The following is a 14428-nucleotide window of genomic DNA, read 5'->3' as shown; positions in this document are numbered from 1 at the left end:
AGGCCAAGTATGACGGCCCCTTTCTTACTTTACGACTCAAACTATTTAAATCAGATTACTAAAGAAAATTAACTGCTGGATTTTCTGAAGCATGAGAGGTCCATGAAAGCCTAGTTTAAATATTATGAAGAGCGCAGCTCCTCAAGACAAGGCACAGGCACACCACACAACCAGTCACTGTTTAAAAACAGTAGGGTGGGCTTGCATTTCACAAATTGTCATTGTTAACCCAGCCTCAACCCACTCTCAACCATCCAGGAGGAGCTTAATATCAATCGCAATGTGAAGAAAGAATTTAAAATTTCAAGTGCTCCAAAAGGCTGGCACAGTGGCAAGCACTACTGCCTCACAGAACCAAAGTCCCGGGTTCAATTCCTGTAGGAGACTGTATGTGTGGAGTTTGCACATTCTCCCAATGTCTGCATGAGTTTCTTCCCGGTTCTCCAGTTTCTTCCCGGTTCTCCAGTTTCTTCCCATACTCTAAAGGTTGATTGGACACGCTAAATTGCCCCTTAGTGTCCCAAGATGTGTAGGTTAGAGGGATTAGCAGGGTAAATAGGAGAGATTGGGCTTAGCTAACATATTCCGTTGAAGAGTTGGTGCAAACTCAATGGACCAAATGGCCTCCTTCTGCACTGTACGATTCAAAGAGGTTTGCTCCAAATTCCCAAATGGACATAGTGATTTTTATATTTACTGACCCTAGATTGGATTCCTCCAAGTGGAAACATCTTCTTTACACCACCCCACACTTACCTTCATCAAAATTAATTTGTCTATAACAAAAGCAGTCTGCAAATATATTAATGTCTTTGTGCATTTTCTCAGTATATATTGGCCCATAATAATGATCTCCAGGGATCATACCCAAGAGGTACCCCAGCAGATGTGATGGTGGGTGCCCCCAGAAATCGCCAAGCAAGGATTGCACACTAATTGCCTGGGAAGTCCAAGCTTCCAATGGGAAATTACCCTGCATGTGGAACCAACTGATAGTCCAATTTAAATCAGAGACTTTGAATGGTTGTAACTATCTTATCAGAACAGTTCCCCAGAAAAAAAACCCAGAAAATTAAAGGCATTTGCAACTCCTGGACAACTATAGTTGACTAACCTGACTAACCACGGCCCACCAAACCATAGTTTCAAGTCAGGACGGCGTGCGACTTGAAGGGAAACTTGCAAGTGGTGATGTTCCCAAGCATCTGCTGCCTTTGCCTTTCTAAATAGTAACGGTCATGAGCTTGGTAGGTTTTGATCGAGTTTACAGCTACTGCTGTTAAAAGGGGGTCCAGCTTCAGTTCCCCCAATGTTGCTGCACTGCTCTGAAAGCTCAGAGCTCGGACTGCAGCTCATGAGCCATTTTGTTGAGAAAGTGAGAGCACAGTTTACAAGAGTGAGAGCGGGGCCGGGAGTAAAAGGGCACAAGAAAGAGTGAGAGCAGAGCCAGGAGGATAAATGAGAGCAAGACCGAGAGGATAAATGAATGTGAGAGAGAGGCTGAGGAGAGTGATTGGTCAGTGAGTATTTCACTTGTTTCTTTAAAAGTTGATCTTTAAAAGTACTGGTATGATTTATTGGTAACCGCAAGGCTTTCTTCATAATCAAGTTTTTATAACACCAGTAGTAAAGCTTATCAGGAGCAGTAGGGTTTACTAAAATAAAAAGATAAATATGAATTAAATAAAATAAACACCTAAAGCACGTGTAATTAAGAAATTTATAACGTTTAGCTATAGCTGGTAGTAGTTTTGATAAGCACAGAAAATTGCAATATACCTGAGGTAAGCATAAATATTTTTGCTTTTCCCCATTTGAAGCTGACAGTCCTATTAGTATATGAATGCTGTAGCATTTCTGTAGCTCATTCTGAAATATTTGATGTGTATTAAATGTATCTTATTCATGAGGTCATGGTTAATGCACAAGCACGATTTCAATCCTGCGGTTCACTGAGGTGAAGGAGGGCCATTCGTGCAACCCACTCTCTAGCTGAGGTTGCCCATCACTGTTCTGATGGCTGTAGGTTTTAAAGGGAAAAATAAATTATTTTTAAATGAGAATTTGAAGGAAGGCAGATCGTCCGAGTTGATAGAACTAGGGCTTTGATAAGCATACAACACTGGGAACAAATGTTTACCCAAGGCAAATTTGTTAACAGTGGAAGATGGGGGTGGATTTCACATTTACATTTTAAAAGGTGAACTCATGTAATAAAGGTAATTAAGAGTAACTTCTGATAAGGTTAGTTCTCATATGGGAAGAGCAACAACAAAGTGTATCAGAGACAACTTTGTCCCATTTGGGGAGCTGTTTTGAGATCGCAGCCCACATAGCAAGAAGGTGTGTTCACTCCTATCAACTTCTGTCTGGAGAATGCCTGTTTTGCAGAGCCAGTTCTCTGTATTCCAAATCAGAAGCAACCCCCAAAAATATAGGCGTCTCAAATAGTAACTATTTGTTATAGTTTTAAAACCTATGGGATGTTGTTTGGGGAGGTTTAGCTCTGAGGTTAGGAAAATAGAAGGGTTTGGACTTGGACAAATGTAAAGATATTACAGATAGCCTTTAATGTTATTAATTGTATTTTTGATTGTCAACATTTATTTTGTTTAAAATCGTCACAGTAGAGTCTGGGGCATCTTTCACTGGTCTTCACATCTTTCCTCACATTATACAAAATTTAAAAAAATATTGTTGAGAGCAGGCAAGTTAAAGTTCCTTTCTGGGTTTCGGAATACCCGAGCGCAGTGGTTCCCAAACTTTTTTCACTGGGCCGCACTTTCGGAATAAAAATTTGCTTGCGCCACACCGAATTTTTTATTGATAAGAAATACATTAAAACAAAAAAAAACAACTCCCAGCAGTGCTTGATTCATAACACAGAACATAACTACTTTATAATATGATCATGGGACATCCAGAAAGTATAAAACAATCACTTTGGAAAAATATCTAATCCATGTTTAAATGTTTCTTTGATTGTCCTTGAATCTTCCCGCCACACTTGCCATCCTCTCTTGCCGCACCCTTTGGGAACCACTGCCCTAGCACATCAGCTTAACAACATGCTCACCTGGCATAACTACAACTGTTATTTTCTCCCCTCTTAAGCCACATCTACAAATCAAGCTTAGTAACTGATTTATAAAGCCTTCTTGGACAATCTCACAGTTTTGGGGTGTAGAGTCAGGTTTTAGACCGTATGTATTTTGTTCAGTATCCAAAAAAAATCCTATTCTTTCTCAGAAATTGGTACTTTGAACACTGAAGTCTGAATTGGTTCAAGCTCTGGCACAAGCTATGCTCAAATGGGCCATGCTCATGTTTTGGCAAATCCCATATGAGGATGGTGTGATTATTTGAAAATTATAGCCTATCAACATCAACCAAGTATCTTTTGGTTTTACTATACTTCTCACATCACATTTGTGTGGCTTCTGAGGGGAGGCAGGGGTACAGAAAATAAACATGTTCATTTTGTCGGAAACTGCACTCCTTTCAGCATCATTCTGATATTTTTGGCTGAACTGTTTGTGTTCAACTTTAAACATACTCAATTATGTCCTTAACCATCTCTTCATCTAAATCTCACTGGTACATGTCCTTTAGTGGAATGTGGCTTAACAGGAAATTAGCCAACCACTGTTTCACAATGAAATTTCAACACCCATGGAGTCCTTGTTTCTGAAGTGCTTCTTTAACAATCTTAACAGATCCTTCAGCTGCCCTTCTTGATGCCAGATGGCATGAAGGAATGGAGGTACGTTTAGTACCATTTTATTTCAAGAAAGATTGGAACAGAGTAGAACAGAACCAAGGGCCATTATCGGAGATAAGCTCATGTGACAATCCATGACAACTAGCACACCTCGTTCATCATTTGCTCAATAATGATACTTTGAGCCATGTGTTTTACTTTGATCCACTTTGAGTGACTATCAATGAGTGCCAAGAACTTTCTATTTCCCTTTTAACAAAAGACAGTATGAACTGTTGAAACGGTCAAGTCAGCCATGACTACGACTACAAAAGAATTTTTGGTGGCTTGTTTCTATTGTTTTGTCAGATAATACACTTGCTTACCAGTGATTCCAGGTCACTTTCTAAACTAGACCAATAAGCAAAATATCTTGCTGTGGACTTCATACCAATTATTCATCTTTGTTCAGTATGGAGCACCGCCAGACTAATCTCTCTCAAAGAACTAGATAGCACTACTGTGTGACCTCACTTCATGTAGCCCTCCCCATTGTAACAACTTGTGGGGTACTGGCAATGATACTGGAAAAAGAGAGGGAGCTGTATCATTAGGAGGGCTTTCACCTGGACTGTGTTTGTAACAGTGCTCTGTGAATCATTTAACTAGGTCTACAGAGAAAGTTTTAAATGGATAGCCATTACTGTGACATGGCTACAGGGCAACTAGGACTGGGATCTGAATAATCAAGGATATTTGACATTTCAGAAGGGCATAGCTCTTGATATAGCTCGTTAAAGGAGCTTGGTTATTAAAAGGATGAGCTAGTACTGTACTGAGAGATGACCTCATTCAGAAAAAAAAGTATAATCATGATCACTCGGGGACAAAAGTACTAGGAAAACTAATGGGACTAAAAGTCCCCTGGTCCCGATAGCTGATGCATTGATTGTAATTTTCCAACTTCCCTGGATTTTGGAATGGTCCCAGCAGATTGGAAAACAAGTGTAACACCTTTATTCAAGAAAGGAGGAAGAGAAAGGTGGAAACTAAGGCTAATTAGCCTAACATCTGTTATGGAGAAAATACTCTGTAGCGCAAGAAACAATACTTTTCACTGTATACTAATACATGTGATGATGATAAATCAAATCAAGTGCTCAAATCCATTTAGAAAACCATGAAATCAGGTACAGTCAACATGGTTTTGTGAAAGAGAAGTAGTGTTTGACTAATTTATTCGAGTTGTTACAATCTTGTTAGGACCAATGACATTTAAAACAAGCAATCCAAGCATCCAGCAATTAACCTGACTAAACTACTTCACAAGATTTCACTTTTTTGAAAACAAAAACATCTTTATTGGACATCAAAAAGAATGCAGGCTCTGCTAATTTAACACTCTAACTTTAGAACTGAATTTATCTCATAAATATTTATCTTTCTATTTCCCCTCAAGAATTGCCTCATTAGGTTTGTTCATTATTCCTGGGATGAACTCCTACAAGAGGAGAGGCTGTACTTGATCTGATACTGACCAATGAACCTGGACTGGTGTCAGATCTCTCAGCGGGAGAGCATCTTGGGGATAGCGATCATAATTCTATCTCCTTTATGCTTGCATTGGAAAAAGAGAGGATCAGGCAAGCTTGGAAAGCGTTTATATGGTGTAAGGGGAAATATGAAGACATAAGGCAGCAAATTAGGGGAGTAAATTGGAAGGAGGTATTCTTGGGGAAATGTACTGAAGAGAGGTGGCAGTTTTTCAAGGAATATCTGTCTAGAGTTCTACAGGACAAAGTTCCGAGCAGACAGGGAGGAGTTGGTAGGTTAAAGGAACTGTGGTGCATGAAAGCTGTGCGGGATCTAGTCGAGAAGAAAAGGAAAGCGTGCAAAAGGTTCAGAGAGCTTGGCGAAGATAGGGATCTAGATGAGTATACGGCTTGTAGGGACTAAAAAAGGAAATTAGGAGAGCCAGAAGGGGTCACGAGAAGGCCTTGGCAGGTACGATTAAGGAGAACCCTAAGGCGTTCTATAAATATGTGAAGAGTAAAAGGATGAGACATGAAGGAATAGGGCCTATAAAAGGTGAAGGCGGGTAAATCTGTACGGAACCAGTAGAAATGGCAGAGGTGCTTAATGAGTATTTTGCCTCGGTTTTCACAGAGAAGGACCTGGGTGGATGGACTGCGGGCTTGCGGTGGACTGAAAAGATTGAGTATGTGGACTTTAACAAAGAGGTCGTGCTGGAATCTTTGAATGGCATCAAGATAGATAAGTCGCCGGGTCCGGATGGGATGTACCCCAGGTTACTGTGGGAGACGAGGGAAGAGATTGCAGAGCCTCTGGCGATGATCTTTGCATCGTCGATGGAGACGGGAGAGGTGCCGGAGGATTGCGAATGTGGTTCCTATTTTCAAGAAGGGGAATAGGGGTAGCCCAGGAAATTACCGATCGGTGAGTCTAACCTCAGTGGTTGGTAAGCTGATGGAGAAGATCCTGAGGGACAAGAGTTATGAGCATTTAGAGAGGTTTAGTATGCTCAAGAATACTCAGCATGGCTTTGTCAAAGGCAGATTGAACCTTACGAGCCTGGTGGAGTTCTTCGAAAATGTGACTAAACAAATTGACGAAGGGAAAGCGGTAGATGTGGTTTCTTTGGATTTTAGCAAGGCGTTCGATAAGGTCCCCCATGCAAGGCTTCTAGAAAAAATGAGAGGGCATGGGATCCAAGGGGCTGCTGCCCTGTGGATCCAGAACTGGCTTGCCCAAAGGAGGCAGAAAGTGGGTAGATGGGTATTTTTCTAAATGGAGGTCGGTCACCAGTGGTGTGCCCCAGGGATCTGTTCTGGGACCCTTGCTGTTTGTCATTTTCATAAATGACCTGGATGAGGAAGTGGAGGGATGGGTTGGTAAGTTTGCCGACGACACCAAGGTTGGTGGGGTTGTGGATAGTCTAGAGGGATGTCAGAAGTTACAGAGGGACATAGATAGGATGCAAGACTGGGTGGAGAAGTGGCAGATGGACTTCAACCCAGATAAATGCGTAGTGGTCCATTTTGGCAGGTCAAATGGGATGAAGGAGTACAATATAAAGGGAAAGACTCTTAGTACTGTCGAGGATCAGAAGGACCTTGGGGTCCAGGTCCACAGGACTCGGAAATTGGCCCCGCAGGTGGAGGAGGTGGTTAGGAAGGCGTATGGTGTGCTGGCCTTTATCAATCGAGGGATTGAGTTTAGGAGTCCGGGGATAATGATGCAGCTTTATAAGACCCTCGTCAGACCCCACTTGGAGTATTGTGCTCGGTTCTGGTCGCCTCATTACAGGAAGAATGTGGAAAAGATTGAAAGGGTGCAGAGGAGATTTACAAGGATGTTGCCTGGATTGAGTGGCATGCCTTATGAGGATAGGCTGAGGGAGCTCGGTCTTTTCTCCTTGGAGAGACGTAGGATGACAGGAGACCTAATAGAGGTGTATAAGATGTTGAGAGGCAAAGATCGGGTGGACTCTCGGAGGCTTTTTCCCAGGGTGGAAATGGCTGCTATGAGAGGACACAGGTTTAAGGTGCTGGGGTGTAGGTACAGGGGAAATGTTAGGGGTAAGTTTTTCACAGAGAGGGTGGTGGGCGAGTGGAATTGGCTGCCGTAAGTGGTGGTGGAGGCAAACTTAATAGGGTCTTTTAAGAGACTCCTGGATGAGTACATGGGACTTAATAGGATGGGGGGTTATAGGTAGGCCTAAAACGTTGGGATATGTTCGGCACAACTTGTGGGGCCGAAGGGCCTGTTTTGTGCTGTAGTTGTTTTATGTTTCTAACTCAAAAGTTCCATCACCACTCTCTGAAATTCATTCCTACTGTTCTTCGTTGTACAAGTGTCCCAGCTGTACAAGATTTCATGGGTGTCCTTCCATTAACTTTTGGCTAAGCAACTCTAATTTCTTTACCGATGTCACAACTCTGGATTCTACAGCTCAAACACAGGCCTCCCTGCAAAACCTGCATGGTGGCTTAAAACATCAGAAAACACCCTTGTTTTCCATTGGCCTGCTCCTATAGTTTTAAACTACAACCAAGCTAATTACTTCCAGAGCTCCAACTCCACAAGGCTAACTTCCTTTTATTGAGGATTACTGCAGCTTTTTTCCCTCTTTAGCTATTGGGCAATCAAACCTTCCAGTCATATATCCCCTTTCCAATTTTGTGAGAAACTGTTCCCACTCTCAGGCTGCATCGTAGGGGGGGGGGTAGTGGCAATGTCACTCAACTGGCAATCTAGAGGTCCAGGTTAATGTTCTGGGGACAGAAGTTCAAATACCACTAGGGCAGCCTGTGGAAATAAATTAAATTAATAAAATCAAGGATATAAGCTAGTCTCAATAATGGTGACCATGAAACTATTATTGCTTGACATAAAAACGATCGACTTCATTAACGCATTTTAGGGAAGGAAATCAGCTATCCTGATCCAGACTAGCATACATGCGATTCCAGACTGACAGCAATGTGGTTGACTCTCAGCTGTCCCCTGAAATAGCCTAGCAAGGCACTGAGTTCAAGGGCAATTAGGTGTGAGCAACAAATGCTGGTCCTACCAGCGATGCCCAAATCCCATGAAAGAATTTAATAAATTGACAATAAATACAGTAATAAATGTACTCTACTTCAGATGTAGGATGTAGGCCTGACTTTACCTTTGGATTTTGGCTGAGCACCCCTCGCTATCAGTAGTGGGGCATACAAAACCAAAAAATTCCAACCATGTCTCCAGCTCTTTCATTAACAAAGACAAAGAACAATACAGCACAGGAACAGGCCCTTCGGCCCTCCAAGCCCACGCCGCTCCCTGGTCCAAACTAGACCATTCTTTTGTATCCCTCCATTCCCACTCCGTTCATATGGCTGTCTAGATAAGTCTTAAACATTCCCAGTGTGTCTGCCTCCACCACCTTGCCTGGCAGTGCATTCCAGGCCCCCACCACCCTCTGTGTAAAATATGTCCTTCTGATATCTGTGTTAAACCTCCCCCCCTTCACCTTGAACCTATGACCCCTCGTGAACGTCACCACCGACCTGGGGAAAAGCTTCCCACTGTTCACCCTATCTATGCCCTTCATAATTTTATACACCTCTATTAAGTCTCCCCTCATCCTCCGTCTTTCCAGGGAGAACAACCCCAGTTTACCCAATCTCTCCTCATAACTAAGCCCCTCCATACCAGGTAACATCCTGGTAAACCTCTTCTGTACTCTCTCCAAAGCCTCCACGTCCTTCTGGTAGTGTGGCGACCAGAACTGGACGCAGTATTCCAAATGCGGCCGAACCAACGTTCTATACATCTGCAACATCAGACCCCAACTTTTATACTCTATGCCCCGTCCTATAAAGGCAAGCATGCCATATGCCTTCTTCACCACCTTCTCCACCTGTGACGTTACTTTCAAGGATCTGTGGACTTGCACACCCAGGTCCCTCTGCGTATCTACACCCTTTATGGTTCTGCCATTTATCGTATAGCTCCTCCCTACATTATTTCTACCAAAATGCATCACTTCGCATTTATCAGGATTGAACTCCATCTGCCATTTCTTTGCCCAAATTTCCAGCCTATCTATATCCTTCTGTAGCTTCTGACAATGCTCCTCACTATCTGCAAGTCCTGCCAATTTTGTGTCGTCCGCACATCAGACCATCTGCTGTCTTATGGCTGTTTTTTTACCCTGGCTTTATCCAGTAAGCACAAGTTACCTTTTGAACTATCTTAAGCCTGTGCAGCTTGCCAGCCTTTGGATATTTACCAGGGTTCTTTTTCCCTCCCTCCACTGAACCTACATTTAAAATTCAACTTCTAAAAATAAAAAGCTATGCCTCTAAAATATATGAAACTACAAGATTAAGCTTGCTTCACAGAGTTCCTTAAGGGTGGATAATAGGAAACCAGTAGATGTAATGTATTGTGTAGCTGTAGATCTGGGTTCCCTGGTGTAGGAATCACAAAAGGTTAGCACAGTGATTGGGAAGACAAATGGATTCTGGCTTGCCTTCACTGCAACGGGAATGGAGTAAGAAGTAGGGACAAAAAGAATATGTCTACACATTGTGTCTTTTTCAACTAAACAAAAGCTTGGGGAATAGCTATTCCCTGGTTCATTTCCCAGGGCGATGCCTTGACCAGAGTCAACCTGCCCTGTTTAAATTTGAACAAAATTAGGCAGATAACTATTCCATGCTGCATTCTCCATAGCAATGTCTCTAACAATCTCTTCCATCACAGTTCAAATTGTTGTTCCCCTTAACTGTTGGTAATTTCTTGCAAGCTATCCTGGTAAGCCAAAAAGCTTTGAGAGCATGCCTCTCTTTCAGCAATACTCAACATTTGACGTACTCTGTACAGTTCTGGTCTTTTTATTTGAGGAATATAATGGTGTTACTATTGGGATGGGAGGAATGCTCGTATGATGTAGCCCTAGAACCCCGCAAGTTCAATTTACTCACCAAAATGGCTAATTGTTTACCTTCCCTACTGGTAGGCAGAATAAGAGAGACTTTAACCAAACCTCTTGCAATAAATACAGAACAATTGTTTATTATAAATTAAATCTTCATTCTGAATGCAGCATGATGGAAACAGTGGTAGACAGGCCAAATTCTTTTCATACAATGGAGCATAGAAAGGCAGCTTCTGTTATTTGTTTTTGGATACACGAAAACAAGTTTAAATTACAGGCCTGCTATTTAAGGGAGTAAATTTGTTCATGGGTAGCGAGGCTGGAGCAGTCTTTCAAGCTGATAAAGGAGGCCCAGGTTCCAGCGAAAGAATGACTCCTTTCACCAATTAAAAATCACAGATGTTAATAATGGCCTTGGATGCTAGTAATGACGTGGGTTAGATTTCCTAGGTAAAGGGGAAGGAACCTACATGGGCAATCTCCTATTCCTGTTGACAGGTGGAATGTTATTGGCTAAGTTAATAATGTTGAATATTGTGATTGGATCCTCCAGTCTGATTGATAAGGCTAGACAGGATATTGAAATGTTCAGAATAATATAATAATTTTACCATACAATATTAGCTCGACTGTCAACCCTCATTGATGGTGTCTCTCTCCTGATGCATGCATTAGCAAATAAATTCCTTTTCGTTCTTTAACTATATACTGTCTTTCACAGTCTACGTATTGATTGAGTGAGGTTCAACAAGTACAGAGCACCCCAGGGGAACACCTTCAGAAAATTCCTCTTACAAAAGAGTTGTGGGTTTTTAAAAAAAAGAAAAATATGTGGTTTGTGCACATAGATTCAAAGTAACATACAAGTTTATTGAAAGAGATGTCCTTGGCACAGAACAGAAAATAAAACCAAGACAAAGCCTGTGAAACACCCAATGTCCTCATGATCAAGTCAAGTCATGTGATGTGCTTTTAAAGCAATCACACAACCAATTAAATATATAACAATAATGATCATTCAGAGCCATGATATACTCACCCAACTGTTTCATTGATTGTCTGACTCCTGGTTTCAAATTTGTAGTTTTCAACTAGTTATCTCTAGTGGCATATGACTTAACATGGAAACATACACAGAAACATAGAAAATAAGAGCAGAGGAGGCAATTAGGACCTTCGAGTCTGCTCTGCTGTTCATTATGATCATGGTTGATCTTGAAACTCAATAGCCTGATCCAACCTCAACCCTCTCCTTCGCCCCCCCCCCCGCCCAAATATCCTTTGATCCCCTTCACCTCAAGTGCTATATCTAACTGCTTCTCAAAAACATTCAATGTTTTGGCCTCAACTACTTTCTGTGGCAGCAAATTCCATAGGCTGACCACTCTGGGTGAAGAAACTTCTCATCTCTGTCCTAAACAGTCTATCCTGTATCCTGAGACTGTGACCCCTGGTTCTGGACACCCCCACCATCAGGAACATCCTTCCTGCATCTACCCTGTCGAGTCCTGTTAGAATTTTATAGGTTTCTATGAGATTCCCCTCATTCTTCTGAACTCCAGCGAATACAATCCTAACTAACCCTATCTCCTTGTACGTCAATCCCATCAGCCCAGGAATCAGTCTGGTAAACCTTCTCTGCAGTCCGTCTAGAGCAAAAACATTCTTCCTCAGATAAGGAGATCAAAACTGCACACGATATTCCAGGTGTGGCCTCACCAAGGTCTGGTGTAATGACATCAAGACATCCTTGCTTCTGTACTCGAATCCTCTCACTATGAAGGCCAACATAACATTTGGCTGCACCTGCATGCTTATTTTCAGTGACTGGTGTATGAGAACACCCAGGTCTTGTTGCAAATTTCCCTCTCCTAATTTATGGCCATCGAGATAGTAATCTGCCTTCCTATTTTTGCTACCAAAATGAATAATCTCACATCTGCCAATCATTTATCCGCACACTCAACAAGGCTCTCTGCACCCTCTTCACAGCTCACCCTTCCACCCAACTTTGTGTCATTTGCAAATTTGGAAATATTACATTTAATTCCCTCACCTAAATCATTAATATATATAGTGAATAGCTGCGGAGCAGCATTGATCCCTGCAGTACTCAACTAGTCACTGCCTGCCATTTGGAAAAAGACCCGTTTATTCCGACTCTGTTTCCTTTCTGCCAACCAGTTTTCTATCCATCTCAATACACTACCCCCAATCCCATGCGCTTTAATTTTATATACTAATCTCTTTTATACACCAAGTCTTCTGAAAATCTAAATAAACCACATCCACTAGCTCCCCCTCATTAACTACTGGTTACATCCTTGAAGAATTTCAGTAGATTTATCATCAAGCATGATTTTCCTTTTATAAATCCATGTTGACTCTGTCCAATCCTGCCATTGTTTTCCAAGTGTTTTGCTATGAAATCTTTGATAATGGATCCTAGAATTTTCCTCACATCAGGCTTACTGGTCCATAAGTCCCTGTTTTATCTCTACCTCCTTTTTAAATAGTGAAGTCCAATCTGTAGAGACTATTCAAGAGTTATAGAACTTTGGAAGAAGACCACCAATGGATCCACTATTTCATGGGCAATTTCCTCAAGTACTCTGGGATGTCATTAATCAGTCCCTGGAGATTTATCAGCCTTCAATCCCATCAGTTTCCCCAACACCAATTCTCTACTAATACTGATCTCCTTCAGTTCTTCCAAATTAATGATGGCTGTTTTGAATGGCACATCATAGGTGGGATTTTACCACCTCGTTGAGCCTTGGATCGGCATGGCAAGCTGGGAAAATAATATGCAGGCCTAAAAATCTGATTTGTGCCCTATGCAAAACAGATTGCTATCTTCCTGGTCCCTTTTTAAGAGCACAAATTAGCATCAGATTGACTGGATTTCTGTAAGATTGGAAAGTTAGGCATGCATTCTTTGTAGGGTGGGGCAGGGGGAAGTTATGTCAGAGGTCCGCCAAGGAACCCATCAGGAGGGCCCTGATGCCGGCGACTCTGGAGTGTTTTTGGGGGAAGAAGCTGTTCAAAGAAGTGAGAGCATCGAAAAGACCGGCACAGAGGACTCATGTTCTCTCCCCATATGACACTTAATTTTTTGGGGAAAAATTCTGCCCTTTATGTCTTATTGATGGCAAGATGTGTTTGAATGCTGTACACCTCTGGGCCAATTATTATTTTCTTGCACTCAAGAAACAGCCTCTGAGTCTTAACCTCTTTCCCTTCACCTTCAAATTCCACAAGGTTATTATTAGTTCTTAAAAATACATCCATTCTTTCAATATATGAATTAGTGTTCAAGCCTTACAATCTATCCCACGGGCGTAGCAAAATTGTCCGCTTTCCAAATTCAACAGTGACACATATACTTCATTGTGGTTCTTGTAATAGTGATACGGGTTGTACTGATATTCCCTTTTGTCCACAAGCACCTCTTTTATAAATTTATACTCTGTAGATTTTTGCATCCATAAATATTTACAATATGGTATGTAGAATTAAAATAGGAAATGCTGGTAAACTGAGCATTTCATCTTTCTGCTGGTTTGTCATCATTGGTTTAATTCAGAACTGGTTGTATTCACTCCCTTAGGATGTATCATATGGCAGCAGAGACTTCAAGATTTTGGACATTTGCACCTGGGTTGAAAAGAACATTATGTGGTGTGCTATTTTCGTCATGTATGTATATTTCTTACATGCGATCCTGTGGTGCCTACTTCTGTTCTAGTCACACATCACATTGGCTTGCACCCAAGTGTCAACAGATTGTGTAACTGTCATGACTTTCAGAGCAGAGCTTGATTTTGTCCTCAAGTGATGTTTATACACAGACTTATAGTAACAGTCTTCGGAAATCAGAAACACTGGGAAAATTTAGCGTCTCCACACTACACTTGAGATTGGCTAACTCAACACAATGCAGGCATTGAAACTGGTCTGAATGGGAAGCATTACAACATGCAACATTAGCCACCGAATCATAAGGAATGCCTCTTAGTGATGCTACACTTAGATGAGTGCCAAGAAGCACACAATAATGACCCAGCATAAGGACACCAGAGTAAATTTAAAAAGCCTGCCTTGCTGGAGGGAGCTTTCCCCACTGACAACAAAAATGGGAAATTGGCCTCCGTTTTTAAAATTTTAACCACTTTATATCCAAAATTCTAGTTTACAAGGCTAATGGGCAAGAATCACCACTGGCTGTAACAAATCATAAAAGTTACCCTCATCACCTTTTTCTTTCCCTTACAGGAGGT

General features: G+C 41.7%; 1 protein-coding gene across 2 annotated transcripts in view; it reads right to left on the bottom strand.

Annotated features, from left to right (window-relative positions):
- Positions 1-14428, bottom strand: part of LOC144511797 (oxysterol-binding protein-related protein 10-like) — a 198164-nt gene that overhangs the window by 107964 nt on the left and 75772 nt on the right. The gene's annotated exons all lie outside the window — the stretch shown is intronic.

This window comes from Mustelus asterias, chromosome 2, assembly GCF_964213995.1.
Source record: "Mustelus asterias chromosome 2, sMusAst1.hap1.1, whole genome shotgun sequence".
Taxonomy (NCBI): domain Eukaryota; kingdom Metazoa; phylum Chordata; class Chondrichthyes; order Carcharhiniformes; family Triakidae; genus Mustelus; species Mustelus asterias.
The sequence above is the reverse complement of the archived record's forward strand: the minus strand, read 5'-3'. Positions and strand labels throughout refer to the sequence as shown.